This window comes from Dreissena polymorpha, chromosome 1 (genome assembly GCF_020536995.1).
Source record: "Dreissena polymorpha isolate Duluth1 chromosome 1, UMN_Dpol_1.0, whole genome shotgun sequence".
Taxonomy (NCBI): domain Eukaryota; kingdom Metazoa; phylum Mollusca; class Bivalvia; order Myida; family Dreissenidae; genus Dreissena; species Dreissena polymorpha.
In genome coordinates, this window is record NC_068355.1 from 1,136,437 (window position 1) to 1,157,339 (window position 20,903).

Below are 20,903 nucleotides of genomic sequence, written 5' to 3' on the forward strand. Positions count from 1 at the left end.
GAAAAGAAATGCTTATATATCAACCTACATGTATCAACAGACCAAACAATCAACCAACATGGTTGCTGGCGAAACCGCTTTCTTCAAACTTTGTTTGTTTGTCTATATATAAAGTTTCTTATTTTTAAAAGCATTCATTGACAACTTTATTTTGGCTTGCAATATATCATTAACTATATATGTAAAATAATGAAAACAACTGATCAAAATAATACAAATATTAGGATACAGAATAAAACTCACAATTTTGTCCTTATTGTCGAGCCAAAGTTGCACATCTGACTTTTTAGTTGACTACAGTGCAGAACATTAAGTTACCCAAGGTTATATAAACAAGTTATTATTGGCCAATTTTTAACACGTGAGCCAACTGCGCAGTTTGCTAATTAAGCAAGGAGGGGGATTTTATCTAATGTGACAACCACTTATTACCTGATACTTGAAATCTTCTAGTTGATAGTAATCAATAAATTGAATAGAAATAATTATTGAATGCATGCATTTAATTCATCTCAAAGCAAGTACAGTCAATCTTGTATTAAGAGACCACTCAAGGGAGTAATCAAAAGTGGTCTCTTAATAAAATGGTCTTTAAATAAAAAAAGGCCATTCTGGAAGAATGCTTACCCTCAATTTTAATCTATATGAAGGAAAATCTCTTTTGTCCACAATGATTTTAACTATTATAATTAAATGAATATAAACACAATACATAAACAATATTTTACTTATAATATGTTTTATTTTTTCACTTATTATAAATTGCCATTTATTATAAATGAATTGTGTGTACATATTTATTTGCAAAAACAACATAGACAAGGAAATATTTTTCCTGATAACAAATAATTTGGCTAAAAATGTGCGGAGAAACGAAGCTGACCAGCCAGTGGAAGCCTTGAAACGTCTCAAATCCTAAGTCTTACGCAAATCTAAGGCCCTGAGCACAAGTGAGAGGGCCTGACACAGGCATTCTCCTCGTTGTTGCATCCTTAAACAACGTTAACACAAGATCATTAATGTCCTCGTTCCTCGTGCACCTCGCGCGTTTTTTTTCACCTGACACATTATTTTCCACGTCTTCAAGCACCTCGGCTTTACGCTTAAGAATGTTCTGAATTTGAGTTTTACCGACTCCAAACTCATCTGCGATTTTACGTGCACTTTTACTCTTTGACAATTCCAAAACCCGAATTTTCTCGTTCAACGTTAACACTTTTCGTTTTGACAATTTAATTTCTGCATGTACGCTTCAGGAAATCTGACTCGATTATGATACATAATGAGCTGAAAAAATTAAAACACACCAATTGAAAACAAACAAACAGACCTGATTGGAAAATTTATTAAGTAAATAACAATGTGATTGGCTAACAAATATCTACTAATTAGCATAATTACAAATTGGTAATGTACGGATTTCGACAGATATTGCCGATTAATAGTTTATTTTCCGCACTTCTCAGGAAATGTTTGTCGCATACAGTGCATTGTTTCTGCACCTGTTATCTATACTCAAGAAAACTCGGCGTTGTCTCTTAACGATCCACATAGTAAACTATTTAAGCTGTAGATTGTGCGCAATACGTTCCTCTATTCTTCAACTCAATAAATTGATACGCAGTCTACAACAATACAGGTCAGAACCAGTCAACGAGACAAAGCATAATCATAATGGTTGGTGTGAAAACAAAGCAGAGGTGTAACAGTACATCTTATCGGCTTAGATAAACAATTAACCCGGATTTGTCCCTGAAAGATCAATAGATTAACCACTATTACCTCCTAGTGGTCGCTTAATTCAAGATTCGGACATCAAAATACACAAAAATCAGCGGTCGCTGGTCGCGTAAGACAAAAGTCGCTTTATACAATATCATTATATAGCGAAAAAGCTCCGTGGGATTTCAAAATAGTCGCATTAGACAAAGGTCGCTTAATACAAGTGGTCGCATCCACAAGATTGACTGTAGTTCTTCACAAAAATATACACATTCAAATGCTTAAACGGCTAAATAACTATATGACTCACTTGGCAACCAGCTAGGCAAATGGTTATGAATGTGTATAATTATTTGAAAATTAGCTGCACTATTTAAATAATTGACCTTTGATTTCTAAAAGTGGCTTTGATTTTTGTGCAAGGGGTCAAAAACCTGCATGTGACATGCTTTCTTCAAATAAGTGGTATATTATTTCTATATGTCATGGTTAATGATGAAGTTGCAGTGTGGACTATCTGTATATGCTAAACTTTTACATTTAAAATATTACAGGTGACTTTGAGCTAAGGACACCTGTTTTGCTTGACTCCCCATATCAAAATCATGTGTGATCAGTATGAGGGCTATGTCATAAATTCACAGAAATCACACAAGTATATGTAATTATATGATAATTATATATTGTTGTCATTTTCTACAAGTAAATGCAGATTAAAGGATATCTACTTCTTCTTCTTCTTGGCGTTCGCTCTACACGATCACACCAGTTTCTTCAATAAATGATGTGGTCCGTCTCAGGTCATCCACGTCTCCATAAAGTTTCTGATGGAGGGTTGTGTCCTGGGGCCACTTTGTAGCTCGCTCCTGGTCGTGACGTTTACATCTTTGGAGGATGTGTTCAGCTGTTTGGTCTTCTGTGCCACACGGACAGGTCGGTGACGGGGCCAGTCTGTATTTTTTATGCATGTGTGCATTGAGTTGGTTGTGCCCTGATCGGAGTCTGACCATTATCACTTGCTCTGCCCTGCTTAGGAGATGATATGCATCTGCCTCTTGTCTTGGCCGGGTAAGTGATTTAATGATGGTAACTTTCTCCTTGTAGCTTACTTGCACAGGTGGCTGATCTAACTGAGCACCTTGTTTTGCCAGTTGGTCAGCATCTTCATTTCCGGCCACTCCACAGTGTGCTGGGATCCACTGGAGGGTCACGTTTAGGTTGGTGCTGATTCTTTGTAAGGCATTTGCAAGCTGAGGAACCTTGTTGTTGGTCAGGGCTTCTAATACAGACATGGCATCTGTAAAGAAGACTATCGAGTTGACATCTTCGGTCGAGTCTTCAATCATTGACACTGCCTTCATGAGGGCTAAAGTCTCTGCTCTGTAGTTGCTACAGTGTGTTCCGGTTGCTGCATGATGTGTTTCTCGTTTTCCGGATGGGTACAGAATGACGATGCCAGCACCTCCATTTATGACTGCTCTAGTGGCAGAACTGTCTGTGTAGACATGAGTCCATGCCTCTCTTGGGTATTCGTCATCGATCATGGCAAGTGTGAGGCTCTTTCTGATATGCTCATCCTCTTGTTTACCTGGCTGTAGGTGAGGAACACTGGATCTTACTGCAACATTTGACAGGTCATTTTGTAATGGATCTATGATGTCTTCTTGACCAAGCAGAGTGGTGGGGATGGTCAGATCCGTTGCATAGGCCTTGTCCAGCTTCTTAGCTTCGTGTACAAAGCTGCTACGCTTGATCCGATTTTTGGTGTACCCTTTAACTCTGGCTGACATGGGGTGATCCGTTAGACATTTATACTTCTCTGTCTGAAGCAGGATTTTGACATCTCTTCTTTCTTGAAGTGGTTGTATTCCTGTTATCTTTTCCATGAAGGCAATTGGTGTGGACTTGGTTGCTCCTGTCATGATGCGCAGAGCTTGGTTCTGGATTTTATCCAGAGCCTGGCGATTGGATTTGGCTGTGGAAGACCATGTGGGGGAACTATACTCTAGTTGGGGTCTCACTGTGCCTTGATAGACTGTCTTGAGTATGTGCTCATTTGCCCCCCATGTAGTTCCCGCAAGCTTTCGCATCATTGCAAGTTTTCTTCGGGCCCTTCCTTCTGCTTTCATGAGGTGTGGCTTCCACGTTTGCCTCTTGTCAAAGGTGACTCCCAGGTACGTGGTCTCGTCTGCTTCAGTCATAGGAGTGTCTCCCATTCTCACCGTCCCTGCTTTCTGTTTTGATGACAATGTGAATAGTGTGGTGGATGATTTCTCTTTGTTGATCATTACACACCAGTCTTCAGCCCATGCGGTAAGTTTGTCTATTGCTTCTTGCATTCTGTATGTGGCTGTGGTGGCATGCTCTTCTTTGCACCATAACACAAGATCATCAGCATAAAGTGCCGCCTTCACTCCCCTTGGCAATTCAGACACAAGATCGTTGATGAAGAGTAAGAAGAGTGTCGGGGACAGGACTCCTCCTTGTGGGACACCGTGCCGTAGAAGGAACTTCTTACTGCTTCTTTGGTTCAAGCTTACTCTTGCCCTTCTATTGAATAGATAGGACTTGATCCACTTCAGCATGTTTCCTCCAACTCCATTCCTCATCAGTTTGACTTGGAGTCCGTCAGTCCAGACTTTATCGAAGGCCCTTTGAAGGTCTATCCATGCTGTCAGGACAACCTTCTGTTCCTGGAAAGCATCTTCAATTTCTTGTGCCAGGTAGGTAGTCTGGTCCTCGGTGGAGCGGAATTGCCTGAATCCAGCTTGTTGTTTTGCAAGTAAGTCGTTCGTCTCCAGATACCATTTAAGGCGTGCATTTACAATTCTCTCCATCGTCTTCCCAACACAGCTAGTGAGGCTTATTGGACGGTAGCTTCCAGCCTGCTTCGGATCCTTGCCTTTCTTGTGGATAGGTATCATAATGGCCTCTTTCCAGACTTGGGGAAGTTGGCCTTGTGTCCAGCTGTGGTTGAAGATGTCTAGGAGTTTGTGCATTGCTGAACTGCCTAGATGGGTGATCATTTCATTGGTCACATTGTCTGGTCCTGGAGACTTCTTTAATTTCAGCTGCCTGACTGCTGTCTGTAGTTCGTGCAGGGTCAGGCTTTGGCTCATGCGGTCTGATGTCACATCATCTGTTTTCCTGTCCCTTTGTTCTCTTCTTACTTCTCTCTGTCTCTCTCTACTGACAGGAATGTCACTGACATCTTTGTAGTTGCTGGCAAAGACATTTGCCGCTTGTTTGCCTGTCAGCAGCTCTCCATTCTCTTCCAGAGTTACTGAGCCTCTCGCTTGGACTTCATCGTCATTCAGCTGTTTCGTTAACCTCCACAGCTTACGGCCATCTCGCTCCAGGTTGAGTGATGCTGTTTTGTTTCTCCAGCTCTTTCTCTGGGCTTCAAGTTTGTGCCGCAGGAATTTGGCCTTGGCTCGCTGTAGTGAGAGGTTGCTTTCTTGTGAGGGGTTGCTTTCTGCTTCCACCCTGGCTTCTGTCAACTTAGTCTGGAGGTCTTCCAGCTCCCTACTCCAGTATGGCTTGTAGTCTTTTCTGGCCCCACGTGGTATCGCCTTCTGTGCTGCGTTTAGTATGCATGCATTGAAGTCTTTCACAACTTTGTTTATATCTCTACCATCCACTCTGATATCTCTGCAGAGGTCATCACTCAGACGTTTGTATAAGGTCCAGTCGGCCTTCTTGTAGTTCCATCTGGGGATGCTTGAGGATGAAGAGGTAGAATGGTTTATGGTGAGGTGAACTGGACGATGGTCGCTTCCTCCTAGTTGTTCACAGACTTCTCTCTTGATCAGGCTGTCAAGTGACCTTTTTTCAAAAAGTAGGAAAAAATAGGAACTACTTTTGCAAGAAAAGTAGGAAAAAAGTAGGAAAAAGTAGGAACTTTTTCCTCAAAAGTAGGAATACATAATACTTATTTTTTAGACACAGGTCCATAGCTTGAAACAGAGCAGGAGTGCCATCACATGTTCTGTATGGATACCCACTTGAATCAAACGCTTTTGTGAATTATCATGCATGTATTTCATGTTTTCCTTGTGTTTTTATCCATCTGCATGACTTATAAGTTGATTAGCACTACAAGATGGACTTCATTCAGACAGTACAATATCTTGCAAACTCATTGCCGGTATCTCTCTTGCACCATGATCCCAGTGTTTTTCCACTGTTGTCCAACTTCTCCATCCATGAAGGGTTAAACTTTGTTTTCCCACTAGGAATTTTAGCACTTATAGTGTATCTATGATAATTAAGTTTCAAGCAAAGCTACCCTGATAAAGAAGTATACATGTAATTAGATGCTGTTCATTTTGGTGTATCATCAAATAAGTGGTTAGAGGTCTTCTGTGTATCGATATACAAATGGTAATTATATTGTGCATGTTATATCCTTAAGCAGAAGACCAAATTTATTTAGTGATACACCAACTTGTTTTACAAGATTAATACTAGTATATAAAGCAGTGTAAATGCTCTGCTACAGCTACATTGTGAAACCTTTAAATTGACAATAGGGTGCAGTTATAATGACTTAAGTTACATTCAAAATGACTGGTCATTGCAGAGCAGATTATGCAACTGGAGATAGGACCTTATCACCTGACATCTTTTATGACAGCATTGATTGGGCAATGAAACAGTTGCACTACATTGTTTATTCCAGTTTCAAATAATGGCTTTTACATTATTGATGACTTTGCGGGAGTGTAATAATGCCGTTTAATAATTTTAATACTTCGCTTTAACACCTTGAAGTGACCTCACTAGCTATGGCATCATTAGACAAGAGTTGTGTTTGTCCGAAACACAATGCCCGTGTGTGTGTTTCAGAGTTTATTTACAGGTCCTACTGGCCTCTTCACGAGGTTACGGTAGCCCGACCTGAACACAATGTCCACTATTGCGCAGCTTTGAAATAAAATTTCAATATATCATTTGGCAGGTTTAGAAATTATCTCCCTTTTAAAGCTTATTACTTCCCTTGGATTGTATTTTTTAATTTTTGACCTTGAAGGATGACCTTCACCTTTCACCACTCAAAATGTGCAGCTTCATGAGATACACATGCATGCCAAATATCAAGTTGCTATCTTCAATATTGCAAAAGTTATGGCCCATATTAAAGTTTTCGGACGGACACACACACACACAGACAGACAGACAAACGGACTGGCAGTACAACTGCAATATGCCACCCTACCGGGAGCATAAAAATGTATCAGGGCATTTAGGCTCTGTGCATTTATCTTTAATTACTAAACATGATGTACCTATGATATCAATAGAACATCATATCCGTTGTCATGTAATACAGAATTTATTACATTATATTTGTAAATGATGAAAACTCGACAAAGCATCAGTTTGATCTTTTTTCCAATAACTTGTGTAATAAATTCCATATTACATAACCACTCATACAATACATGTATCTCTATATCTCTAAATTCCAAACAGCAATATCATGTAAACATGCATAAGGTTTGGTCAAATTGTTGTCAATGGAAACAAAATAAAACTGGAATAAACAATGGGTTCCCTCAGCTCTTGCATCACTGGGAACTGTGTAAGGTAGTGAAGTCTGCAGTATACAAATGCTAAGGAAGTAAACAAGGCACTATTGTTACTTCAAAAAAAAACTTGTCAATAATTTTAAAAGTTACATAAGAAATAAATATTTATGCTCCTGAAGAGGTGCTAGCAGACAGTCAGCATGGGTTGTCAGGTCTCATCTAGATGAATGCACATTAACAGGGATACAGTCATGCCATAGATTCATTCATCCTGCAAGTTTACTAAATAAACTCTTTAAAAAAAATAATTCTCCATTGAAAATGAAAAAGTAGGAATAGTAGGAAGATTTGGTAAAAAAATAGGAAAAAGTAGGATCCTGATGAAAAAGTAGGAAATAGTAGGAAAAAGTAGGAAAAAGTATGACCGCTTGACAGCCTGCTTGATATGCCCTTGGATATCTGCAGTGCAGAAAGCTAAGTCAGGGGTCGACGTTGTGTGCCATCTCCTAGAGTAGAAAGTTGCCAGATCTTCAGGCTGGTTGATAAGATTAAGCTTGTTTTCATCTTGCCAGTTCTCCACTTCCTCTCCGCGTCGGTCCATGTGGTCATATCCCCAGCTTTGTGAATGACTGTTGAAGTCGCCAACAACAATGAAGTTAGATTCTTCTGTTGGGATACTGTCTAGGGAAAGAGCTTTGTCATTTGGAGAGTAGAGATTCACAAGCTTCAGATTGAAATCGTTCTTCCTGAGACTCAGAACCTGGAATTCAGAGTCATCCATATGCGTTTTAGTCTGGACTACATTGATGTTGTTCCGGACTAATGTCAGGATGCCTCCTTTCTTTCTGCCTTCTCTGTCACATCGGAAACTCTGGTATCCTCTGACCTTGAAGGATTTCGCTGGCTGCAGATGAGTTTCCTGAATGCAGCAGACATTTATGTCCTGTTCATGAAGGATATGTTCTAGCTCTGTCTTTTTGTTAAAGACTCCTTCTGCGTTCCAATGCATCACCTTGAAAGGATGATGTTGGTCTTTTCTCCTCCTAGGCTTATTGTAGCCAGCTTTCTTTCCTCCTCTTCTCTTGGCTTGTTGTGGAATGAAGGAGGGACCCCCAGTAGCTGTGGGTGGACTCTGTCGAGGCTCAGAGCCCGGCACTGAATCTCCCTGGTGGGATCTCAGAGACTCAGCACCACATCGAGTAACACCGGTTGATTGTGTAGACATAGCGATGTACATGACGTCATGGTTTGTTAAGGGAGTGCCAATGGCCTAACGTCTCCGATTTCAACTCCCTAGGTTTTCTGTCGGGGTTACCTCACCCTTAGCCTTTGCCGATCCAACGACAAACCACAAGGCAGTGGTTTCCTACTTAACCCTGTAGGCGGGGAACCTTATATCCCTGGGAACACAGGGGCCATTTTACCCTTTGGCTGGGGGTCTGTTCATGGGCATCAGGGCATTTCCATACGCCGGTGGGCCTGGCATGCCGCATGTCTGGGGGCAGACCACCTCCGAGTCCCTGTAGTTCAGCCTGAGGCCGCGAGGTACTCAGTTGACGTGTGTCGCCACTAGGAGGCACTACATAGGACTTGTCTGTAGAGAGGCTATGTACTGGCAGTGAAGACTTACGCACTTCAGCTTCATTTTCGCACAGGGCTAGCCAGCGGTATAGGCTGAAAGCGAAGGTGACAAGCACGCAGGGCCCAACACTACACACAAGACGCATCAACAGACCATTTGACACACAGGATATCTACTCAAACCACTACTAAGCAAATGCAGCACACCATTAAATGGCCAAACTATTTAGATCAAAGTGCTGCTTCAAAGTATAAAGTTTACTGAAATAAACCAAATTGAATCCTCCTAACATTAGTCAAAGTTTACAGAAATTATTATTGAACACCTTGATGCAAGTGTTGCATGTGTAGCCTGAGGTTATTTCCTTTAAATTATGATGTTCTTATGAAGATAAACTTTGAAGCAACATTTTATTGCAATGGCTTCACATGATCTGTTGATGTCTACTTACGGTATTGAGTTATGTTTATTTATCAAAATGTGTATTTAACTTAAGACCTACAGTAAAACATTAGTGGAAAAATCAATCAATAAGAATTACAAATAAAAGATCAATCTCAAAATTGTGTATTTAAAAATACAGTAGACTCTCTGTAAACCGGATGATCTGGGGCCTGATCGTCCGGTTTTCAGAGAGTTCCGGTTTACCAAGAGTAGGAATATTGCCAAAATATACTTTGTATGCATTGTGTACAAAATCATATAAGAATACAACAAACAATATACATTTACATGTACCATGTGATAACTGTACTCATGTATTATGTTTTTGTTTAAAGTATTCTTCAAAAAATGAAGTTTTGAGAAGACTTGTAGATTTTAGATTATAAGTACTGAAGATGCGTTTGAAATTAAGAAAAAGGCAATGAATGAATTTGCAGACAGATGGATGGATATATAACGGTCATATTTCTCACAGATTTATCTGACAAACAAACAAACAACCATTTAAGCTTTTAAAATATTGCTATCAGATCTTTTAAACTACCCTAGAAGATCACAAGAAAGTGATCATTGCAACGGCAAGCATTAATTTTGTAATTAAATATTTAATCATAAGCTTTATAAAACGATCGTGTCAATCACTTTTTGGTGTTACAGCACGTCTAAAATAGACATTCACAGTTTGTTTTACATTATTTAACCCGACTTCAATAGCGCTGTAACGAAGACACCTTTATGGTATGTTTAATCCGATGAGCGATAATTGCGTGAGCAGAATGTGTGACACCGCACTCGCCATGCTGACTAGATATTGTAATTTACACGCCTCAGGCATCTTGAGAATTTGGACGTCGCGTGTACTCAATGTATTTTACGTTGAAAATGACGAAATTGGGAGATTTCCGGTATTCTGAGAGTCCGGTATTGGCAAAGTATACTGTACTTAAAGAATAAAGTGGTGGTAGAAATATTTTCTTTATGGACACAATGTCAAATAACAATACTCTAGTGGCTTTTGTAAATGCATACTGTATTGCATTTCTACCATGATCATTACAATAACAAAACTCTTGTAGAGAAGGGAAAAAATTGTCACAAAACCAAGTTTTCAATTTGAAAAAAAAAGTCTGATAAAGGGAGACAACTCAAACTGAACTAATTGTTTATAATTAACCCCCTTTGTTTTAAAATAAATATATTTTAGTCGTGGCGACCTTGACCTTGGAGATATTGACGTAACTCTTTTGTGTGACACACCGTCCAAAGATGGTGAACAAATGTGCCAAATGATTTTAAAATCTCACAATGAACGACAAAGTTATGGCCCGGACAAGGTTATTCCGCCCGCCCGTCCGCCATTTAGTGAGAAACACATTTTAAATCAAAGTCAGACATTGATGTTGGCGTGCTTTATGTACAGAACAGTAGTTCTTTTTAATGTTCCAAGTAAAATTATCTGCTTATTATGCTCACTTATTATGTTTTAACCTGTCTATGTTGCAAACAGTGACCAAATAAAGCAGTTAATTAATAATATAGTTGATCTACAGCAGTTATCACATGATGGTAATCTGCCGTTGGTACGTATTCCTACACGATGATTAACATGTTCAAATATTTGACCTTTGAAATTTATTGAGACGTATCATGAATGTCACAACAAACGCTCTGGCCTGTGGTATCGTTTATATTTCATATCATTATATTTTGTTTTTTCTTTAAAATATATTACCTAATCAGCTTTCCATATTTTTATTTTAAATCACTTGATTAAGCAATTTTTACATATCTCATGTGACGTCATTCTGTGATGAACCATTTTGGGGACAACAATTTGGACGTCATGATTTTTAACAGTAAAAAAATTGTTTAAAGCATTGAACGAATCCAAAACTTATTTCGGATTGTGTGTTAGTGATGCCTTAAATGAAGAATAGACAAAGGAAGTGTATATCCTTGTAACTTATTTGTTATAAGCATTGGATTAAAGTGGTTACAGATGAAAGCCTATCGTTTATACTAAATTGAGATTTGTATGACTCCTGTCAAAGCTTAAATAGTGTGATCAACCTAATCAACAGCACAGTTTCAGCTGCAATCAATATTTTAATTAACCAAATAAGGTGCAATGTATAATCATCATTATTTTTTATTCTTTTGTTGATCTGTGACTCAATTTTATTTACATCTGTTGACTGAATGTGCAACAGAGGCAGGATAAACACTTTTATGTTGGCGTACAAAACAGTTGTTGTTTTTAATGTCCCTATTAAAAAAGATCCGCTCAAAGAATCACTTTGTTTTTATCCCCAAGTCAATCATAAGTTTATGAATCTTAAATTATATTTTTAATTTTTTTTATTCAAGGTTGAAGAAAAAGAAGAATTCTACAAACATATGAAACACTCTCTCTGAATTATTATATTGCATAATAAATGTCAATCAAAATATTGCTCAAAGTTTGACACTTGACCTTTTAAGTATCTTACATTTGTGGTAAGTTTAAATAGTATGATGATTGATGACATAGCAATCTAAAAAGCTTGTATCTTGCCTGAATTTGACAGTTAAGCTCCTGAAGTGCACCCTTCACCTATGGGATCTATAAAGACATGTGTAATTCTCAAAAAGCTGTATCATCATGGTTAATACTTAAAATTGCATGATGAATGATGAAATTCTATAATAATGAACACCTTCCCAAACTGAATTCGATTAAAATGAGCATAAAGACAGACCAAGCAGTGAGTAAATGGCCCCGCCCCCTCTTTTGGAAAGCACCATTACAATAAATAAAGAGTTTGTTCATTGCAAAATACATTTACTGGTGTTAATAATTATAAAGCATTTCAAATATTTTGATCAGTTTCTTAAGCTTCATTTGCAAGCACACCATTATATATCATATTCATTCAACCGCTTGCAAAAGGCCTATTGCAGTGTCAACAATTTGTAAACTTCACTAGATTGTGAAATAAACTTAACCCATACATAAATACTACAGTTATACTTATAATATGTTTTTAATTTCCCCGGGCAACGCTGTTTAAACACACCATGAATTATGTTAAATGATTTCCGAAAACCGGTAACGGCATGTGATCTATTTAAAGAGTCACGCCGCAATATAATTTATCTTTCAGTAACAACTAAATTACTTGAAATTGCACTTTCAATTCAAATTTCGTCCTAATATTTGTGAGTTTGTAAACATTTATAAAAACGCATATTAAAGGGTGCATAGGTAAGTTTTTTCACTGCTTAGTTCTTGGTTTGACGACACGTACTGAGTTTTAACTATATTTTTTTTTATTTCATCTGGAAAGTTTTATCGATCTTTGTACAATTAAGATGCTCTGCTTGCAAACAAACACAAAACGTTTGTGTAAATACCTTTCAATTTGAAATTATTTCATATATATTTACATGTTCTCCAAACAAGTACCGTAATGTTAACAATCGGTCCCTGTGTAAACAAATCTGCGCAATTTGCGCATCCATGTATACGCACTACTTCATTGAAAATTTGCGAACAAATAATTATTTGAATAAATCTTTTTGTGAAAAAAAAGACATTTGCAAGGCACAAAAAAGTACCCTTCAGTAATGTAATGACTGTTTTACGCGATATGTTCTGTCATTTTGATATTCATTATTATTCTATGGAATTAAAAGCTTCATTATAACCAAGATTTGTATTTGTTATTTTCATAACAGTTATTTTCCCAGTTTGATTAATCTGGTATACAATTAGTATAACAAAAAGCTGACCGAGTGTTGCCCCTTGCAGTGATGGCAATCACAAGTTAATGCCCTTTGCGATTCAGGTTTTACTGAAATTTGTATCTTGAACATAAAATTGGAGATTTCACATATTCTAAATTGATTGGGCTTCTTTAAAGTAGTTTTTCTCTGTGGGTAAAAAAGATGCTATTATTCAAACCTAATACCTTCATTGTCAAAAGAAAGAAATAATAAGACATGCATCTATAGCGTACGGTTGGCCCCGCTTTCACTTTTGTCTCAAAACTCCACACGAGCTGCTGATGGCCAAAGAAGACTTTCGACCTCTTAGTGTGAACTTGACTTTTAATGAATTTAGACAGGTAAAACATGCATATTTAGCTAGTCTCCTTATGCAAGTAACCAGCTGATCTGTAAGGCATGTACTAGGTAGAATCACACACCAAAAACAATTGAGGCCAATGTCTGCAAGCCAGTAGCATTAAAGTCTAAAAAACTATTATTTTAGCGAAAATTTCAATATCCAAGGCCTGTAACTTCGCCAAAAATAAATGGACTCGAACACTCCAACTTGACCAGTAAGTTATGCAGGTAGACTCACATACCAAAAATCTGGTAAATATCTGAAAGCGTTGAGGAAAAAGGCCTGAAAACTGTTCTTCCAGGGAAAAGTCCAATTCCAGTAACTTTGCCAAAATTCCATGGACCGGAACAAAACTCAAACTTGATTTATAAGACCTGAAGGTTACAACGTTAGTCACACACCAAAAATCGTGGAATGGATAGACAGACAAATAGACATACATATATACAGACAGACAGACAGACAGACAGACAGACAGACAGACAGACAGACAGACAGACAGACAGACAGACAGACAGACAGACAGACAGACTCCTTCCCAAAATAAAATACGCTTTTTACCAAAATACGCTTAAAAAAGTGTTTTTTTCTGCGCTTTTTACTAAAAGTGTATTAAAAGTGTATTATTTCTGCACCCTTTTCATTAGTAAGTGCACTAAAGTGCATTTTTTCTGTATCTTCATTTTCTTCAAGCGTATTTTTCTGTACTTTTTTATCTAAGAAGTGTATCTTTTTCAAAACAAGTGTATCTTTTGTAGACAAAGCGTATCTTTTTATGCAAGAAGTGCATTTTTTTTGCATTTAAGTGTATCTTCTTATTTGTCAAAAAATACGCTTTCTGTACAAGTGTATCTTCTTAAAAATAAGTATTAGGTTCACAGATGGACAACAAGTATCACTGCCAAAAACTATAAAAATGATCAAACTTAGTTTTATACCTGAAAATGAATGAGTTTGTGTTTCACTTTGATTTTTTTCTTTATATTTGTTTTTATTATAAACAATATCTTATGATTGTTTTATGTCTTAAAATTATTTTATTTTTTTAAAATTTTAAAACAATCTTATATGATTGTTTATATTTGTTTAAAACAGTATTTACTTGTTAAATCTGCATAATTAAATAATTATGGTATTGGAAACATTATTTTGGAAATAATCTATTTATTTGTGTATATAAGTTATGCAAGATTTTGATATTTTCATATTATACCATCATATCCATTTTCTTAATTTGCAATAAAATAATAAGATGCCAAACATGACCTGTGTTACATAAACAGTCAACAAAATAACAAGACAATACCTAAAAACACCCCTTTTCACACCACTGACAATAAAAAGATAACAATCTGTCAGGCATTCAGAGTTAAACAGGGTACTGATTATCTAGGGGCAGATAAGGCTACTGATAGGGGTTGCCCAGAGACATAAGGCTGGAATGAGGTATAAGACTTTTGATTGGTTCAAATTTTTGCACAGGAAATTATTTGAAAACAACAACTTTTGAAAAACAAGCTGGTTTCAGCAATTGGATATTGAGCTAAATTAAATTAACATTGAGACGTATAATTGTTCTGTAAAATGTATTGAAATACTGTCAGCATGAAGTTTTGTGTGATGAAAACAATGTGTTTTTTTACTACAATTTAGAAATCAACAATAAGTTTGCTGGAAAAGAGGTTCAACTGTTGTTTTTTTTGGAATACTGAAGAACAGTTTTAACAGGTTTGTATTGTCATTTCTTCATACTTTTTTTAAAATTTAGTTTATTGAATTAATTATGATCATTATTATATTTATGTATAGTCACTGGGAAATGTAAATTGAGAAGTTATTGTATTGCAATTTAAAGGAAAAACAACACAATTTGAAGCAAATATAGATAAACACACACATGACAAAGTGTAAATGTGTACAGTGAATTGTTGTGGTTGTGTTTTATGATTATTGTCATCTTTATTGTTATTTATAGATATTTCTGGTTATTACTGAACAGATTTCTTTCCCTCATATTTTAATGTTGAAGGTTAAACTCTTGCCCCAAGAGCAAAAGGGGTTATCATACTACCTGATGTATGGACTTTTACACCAGGCTTTTACCCTGCACGAGCTGGCCAACTTGAGGGGAACTGAAGTGGGCAAACCTCGCCCTGTCCTTGAACAAGAAAGCTGGATTTGTTGAGAGGTAAAACTATACAGGTTATTGCATTTAAAAGGGTCACAATTCTGACCAATGTGACAAATATTTTTAGAGTTTGAAATGTGATGAAAGTAAATTACAAGCTTTGGAAAATTACCAATTTTAAATATTTTGTCAAAACTCCTTTTCTATTTTTTTGGTTCCAGAGTATCATTAAAGCTGAAATCCAGCACGAAACCAGGGAGGTGAAGGCCATCGCACAGGCCATGTGCCGACTATTCACTCCCCACCAGCTTGTGACTTGCTCCATGAAGGGAGCAACAACTACAATGGGGTCACCAAGACCAAGCCTCCCCGCTGCTGAGAGAAATGCAATAATTGGTACTTTTTCTTCATCATAAAAATCTGAAGTACCAGTTACCCGTATAGAAATTTAATACACAACCTACAAATATTTTTCAGATCACTTACTGTTTACAGTCACATAAATGATCATTATATTACATCATTTGTGAAAAGGGGGAGTTTTTATTATCCAAGTGACAGTTAACAATGTTTTTTTTTAATTCATGAAGACAGGGATTGAAAAACTTTGTCCGTGTCTCTAGTCACTGTCTCCAGGACAATCAGTTCTAAACTCATTTGTGTTGACTTCCTTAATATGCAAATATTTAACCTCTTTTTCTGGCTAGAGTATTTTATATTTAAGAACAGATTTTTTTGTGCATGTTTTTAAAATGCATAGTCTTTTATATTTTTTCAGATGTCATAGCCAAAACCTTTGACAAGCCTCTGGTGGATGTTGAAGAAATGATGAGAGATTGTTTAAGGCGTCTGCGGCTGATGCACAAGTAGACTGAAGTCTTTGTAAATAAAATGTGCGGTTAAAATGATTATTTAACCATTGTAAAAATACCTGATTGTATGCTGTGATTTAGTTGAATGTAGATATGTTATTTAATGTTAATAAATATGTTTATTTACAACGTTTATTTGCTGTACTTGTTTCAGTTCATATTTAAACTGGTCACTTTTCATGTCCAAATGAATGTATCTTTAAAATACTCATTTTTCAAAGATACACTTAAGTGTATCTTTATCTATCTTAAAAATACTCGTTTAAAAAAGATACACTTGAGTGAATTTTAAGTGCACTAATAAGCTTAAAAATACACTTAAGCGTATTTTTTATAAAATACACTTGAGTGTATTTTAAGTGCACTAATACGCTTAAAAATACACTTTAGCAAAATACACTTGAGTGTATTTTAAGTGCATTAATACGCTTAAAAATACACTTGAGCATATTTTTTATAAATTGAGTGTATTTTAAGTGCACTAATAGGCTTAAAAATACGCTCGAGCATATTTTTTTATAAAATACACTTGAGTGTATTTTAAGTGCACTAATACACTCAAAAATACGCTTGAGCGTATTTTTTAGTATAAAAAAATACACTTGAGTGTATTAATGCACTTAATTAACGCAGTTAAAATGCACTTACAAATAAAACTGAAGCGTATTAGTGCACTTTAGTACACTTAAATACACTTAAAAATACACTTAAGCGCATTAATACACTTGAAAAGTGTACTTTTTGAGAGAAAAATGCAGAAAAAACACACTTTTTTGCACAGAAAAATGCACCTGGTAAAGTGAATAATACGGTGCCAATACCGCTGCGTTTTATGCGCATTTAATGCGCATTAAATGCGCATTTTACACACTTTTTCGGGAAGGGACAGACAGACAGACAGACAGACAGACAGACAGACAGACAGACAGACAGACAGACAGACAGACAGACAGACTGACAGACAGACTGACAGACAGTCAGACTGCTATATGCTTCCATCCGGGGGGCATACAAAGAAATAACACACACAGCATTATACAGTAAATTTTTTTTTTATTATTATACAGTCAATCTTGTAAAAAGAGACCACACATAATAAAATGGTCTTTAAAAAAAAAGATCATTCTGGAAAAAAAATAATATTGTCAGTAACAAATTCATAGACTGTTTTTGTGACACAACTATCAAATCTGAAGATCAAATCTACGCATTTGATTTGAAACAGATTCACAAGACTCATAGGAATCAAAATGCCTTAACCCTTTACCAAACGACACATTTTGGACTTTCCCAATTTGAAAGAGGTTGCAGACGACAATTAAATTGTAATGAAATATGAAGGAAATGATCAGGTAGGGTAGAAATAATTGTGATAAAAGGAGAAATTGCTCATCTTGAGCAATTTCTCCTTTCATCACAATTATTTATAATTAAAGTTGTCAGCTACAAACCCGTAAAATCCTGTTAGTGTTTGGTAAAGGGTTAATAATCTCTGGTTCCTTCTTAGAGCCTTTCACACATTTATAACAAATACAAGTAGCATCGATCTTTCTTTGTAAAGAATCATCTCAAAATATAATTAACAACCCACACATCCCTAAGACCAACAGGCCTGAGAATATTATGATAATCTAAAGATTATTTCTTTATATTTATAAATGTATTTAATTAAGTAATACATTTGACTTCTAAGATCAATTCATAACTTATTTTAAGAAAATTATAAAATGGTCAGAAATATATATGGATCGTTGAGCAATTGACAATCATATCCACAATTCATGAGTCACGATTCCCAAAATGGAACAATGAATCATAAGTTATTAAAAAGCAGCATATACGATAGTTAAGAACATTGCACTTCATTAATTCATACACCTTCTCTTGGATACAAAGTTCGAGTTTACCATGCAGTATCATATATTGACTTTTCTTGAAATAATTATGTTCATGGAAGTTGTGTTTTTAAAATCAACAAGAGCTTGTCACAGTTGTGCCAAATCCCCGCCAAAATGTGTTTGCTTGTATGACAACATTTGTTTTAGAGAGTAGAATAATATTTGTAAAAACAAATAAAGGGAGATAATTCATTATGCAACGGACAAAAATTTACTTTGACATTAAATAAAGGGATATAATTCAAACACTAAGGTAGATAGAATTATGGTTCTTAGTCACTGCACTTCTCCCTGTTTAAGTTTCAAGTAAATCCCTTCAGTAGATTTAGAGTTATGCTCTGGACAAAAAATTACTTTAAAATCATATAAAGGGGAGATAATTCAAAAACTAAGGTAGATAGAGTTGTCGTTCTTGGTTACTGCACTTTTCCTAGTTGCCATCTGTTTATATTTTAAGTTTCAAGTAAATCCCTTCAGTAGATTTAGAGTTATGCTCTGGACAAAAATTTACTTTAAATTATATAAAAGGGGAGATAATTCAAAAATTAAGGTAGATAGAGTTGTGGTTCTTGGTCAGTGCACTTCTCCTAGTCGCCATCTGTTTACATTTCAAGTTTCAAGTAAATCCCTTTAGTATATTTAGAGTTATGCTCCGGACAAAAATTTACTTTAAAGTTATATAAAAGGGGAGATAATTCAAAAACTAAGGTAGATAGAGTTATGGTTCTTGTTCACTGCACTTCTCCTATTTGCCATCTGTTTATATTCTAAGTTTAAAGTAAATCCATTTAATAGATTTGGAGTTATGCTCCGGACAAAATTTACTTTAAAGTTATATAAAAGGGGAGATAATTAAAAAACTAAGGTAGATAGAGTTATGGTTCTTAGTCACTGCACTTTTCCTACTTGCCATCTGTTTATATTTCAAGTTTCAAGTAAATCCCTTCAGTAGATTTAGAGTTATGCTCCGGACAAAAATTTACTTTAAAATTATATAAAAGGGGAGATAATTAAAAAACTAAGGTAGATAGAGTTGTGGTTCTTGGTTACTGCACTTCTCCTATCTGCCATCTGTTTATATTTCAAGTTTCAAGTAAATCCCTTCAGTAGATTTAGAGTTATGCTCCGGACAAAAATTTACTTTAAAATTATATAAAAGGGGAGATAATTCAAAAACTAAGGTAGATAGAGTTGTGGTTCTTGGTCACTGCACTTCTCCTAGTTGCCATCTGTCTATATTTCAAGTTTCAAGTAAATCCCTTTAGTATATTCAGAGTTATGCTCCGGACAAAAAATTACTTTAAAGTTATATAAAAGGGGAGATAATTCAAAAACTAAGGTAGATAGAGTTAGGGTTCTTGGTCACTGCAATACTCCTAGTTGCCATCTGTTTATATTCTAAGTTTAAAGTAAATCCATTGAATAGATTTTGAGTTATGCTCCGGACAAAGTTTCAGCCAGACGGACAGGACCAATTACTGTATCCCCTCCGAATTTTTTTTCGGCGGGGATATAAGATATTTTTAAACTGGTTTAAACACTACAAAAAAGACATGAAATTAACATGTCATCCGAAATATTTTTATCCGGATATATGTTCACTTTCGACATATTAAAATAAAACCCGCCTTTTTTCAGTTTATAAGAAAAACATTCATAACACTTTTTCTTACTTCAATTCCTTTGTAAGCAGTCACCATCTGATCTAAGGCACTAAATGACAGGATTTTATCTCATGTTTACAAGATGTTGTTGTTGTTGTTGGACACAGCCACACAGCCGCAGTAATCTCCCCTGGTAAACGTCATATGTTCAGTTTTGTGACCCTCAGGGCAGGGTCAAATTTGAGCCCAGGGGAATAGTTGAACAAATTTGGTAAAGGACTATTAGATATCATTACAAACCAAATTTAGTAGCCTTAGGCTCTATAATTATGAACAAGAAGATTTTTAAAGTTTCCACAAAATAGGCCTTATTTAAGCATATGTTCATTTTTGTGACTCCCAGGGCAGGGTCAAATTTGTCCCCAGGGGCATAATTTGAACAAACGTCATAGAGAACTATTAGATGTCACTAAATACCGAATTTGGTAGAAATAGGCCCAATGGTTATGGACATACAGATTTTTAAAGTTTGCACAAAATGGGCCCAATATAAGCATATGTTCAATTTTGTGACCCCTGGGGAACGGTCAAATTTGATCCAAGGGGCTTAATTTGAACAAACTTGGTAGAGGACTATTAGAAGTCATTACATACCAAATTTGGAAGCCCTATGCCATACGGTTATGGACAAAAAGATTTTTAAAGTTTGCACAAAATAGGCCTTATATAAGCAAATTTTCAATTTTTTGACCCCCCGGGGCAGGGTCAAATTTGACCCCAGGGGCATAATTTGAAGAAACTTGGTAGAGGGCTATAAGATGTCACTACATGCCACATTTGGTAGCCCTAGGCCAAATGGTTATGGATGAAAAGATTTTTAAAGTTTTCACAAAATAGGCCTTATATAAGCAAATTTTCAATCTTTTGACCCCTGGGGCAGGGTCAAATTTGACCCCAGGGGCATAATTTGAAGAAACTTGGTAGAGGACTATAAGATGTGATTACATACCAAAT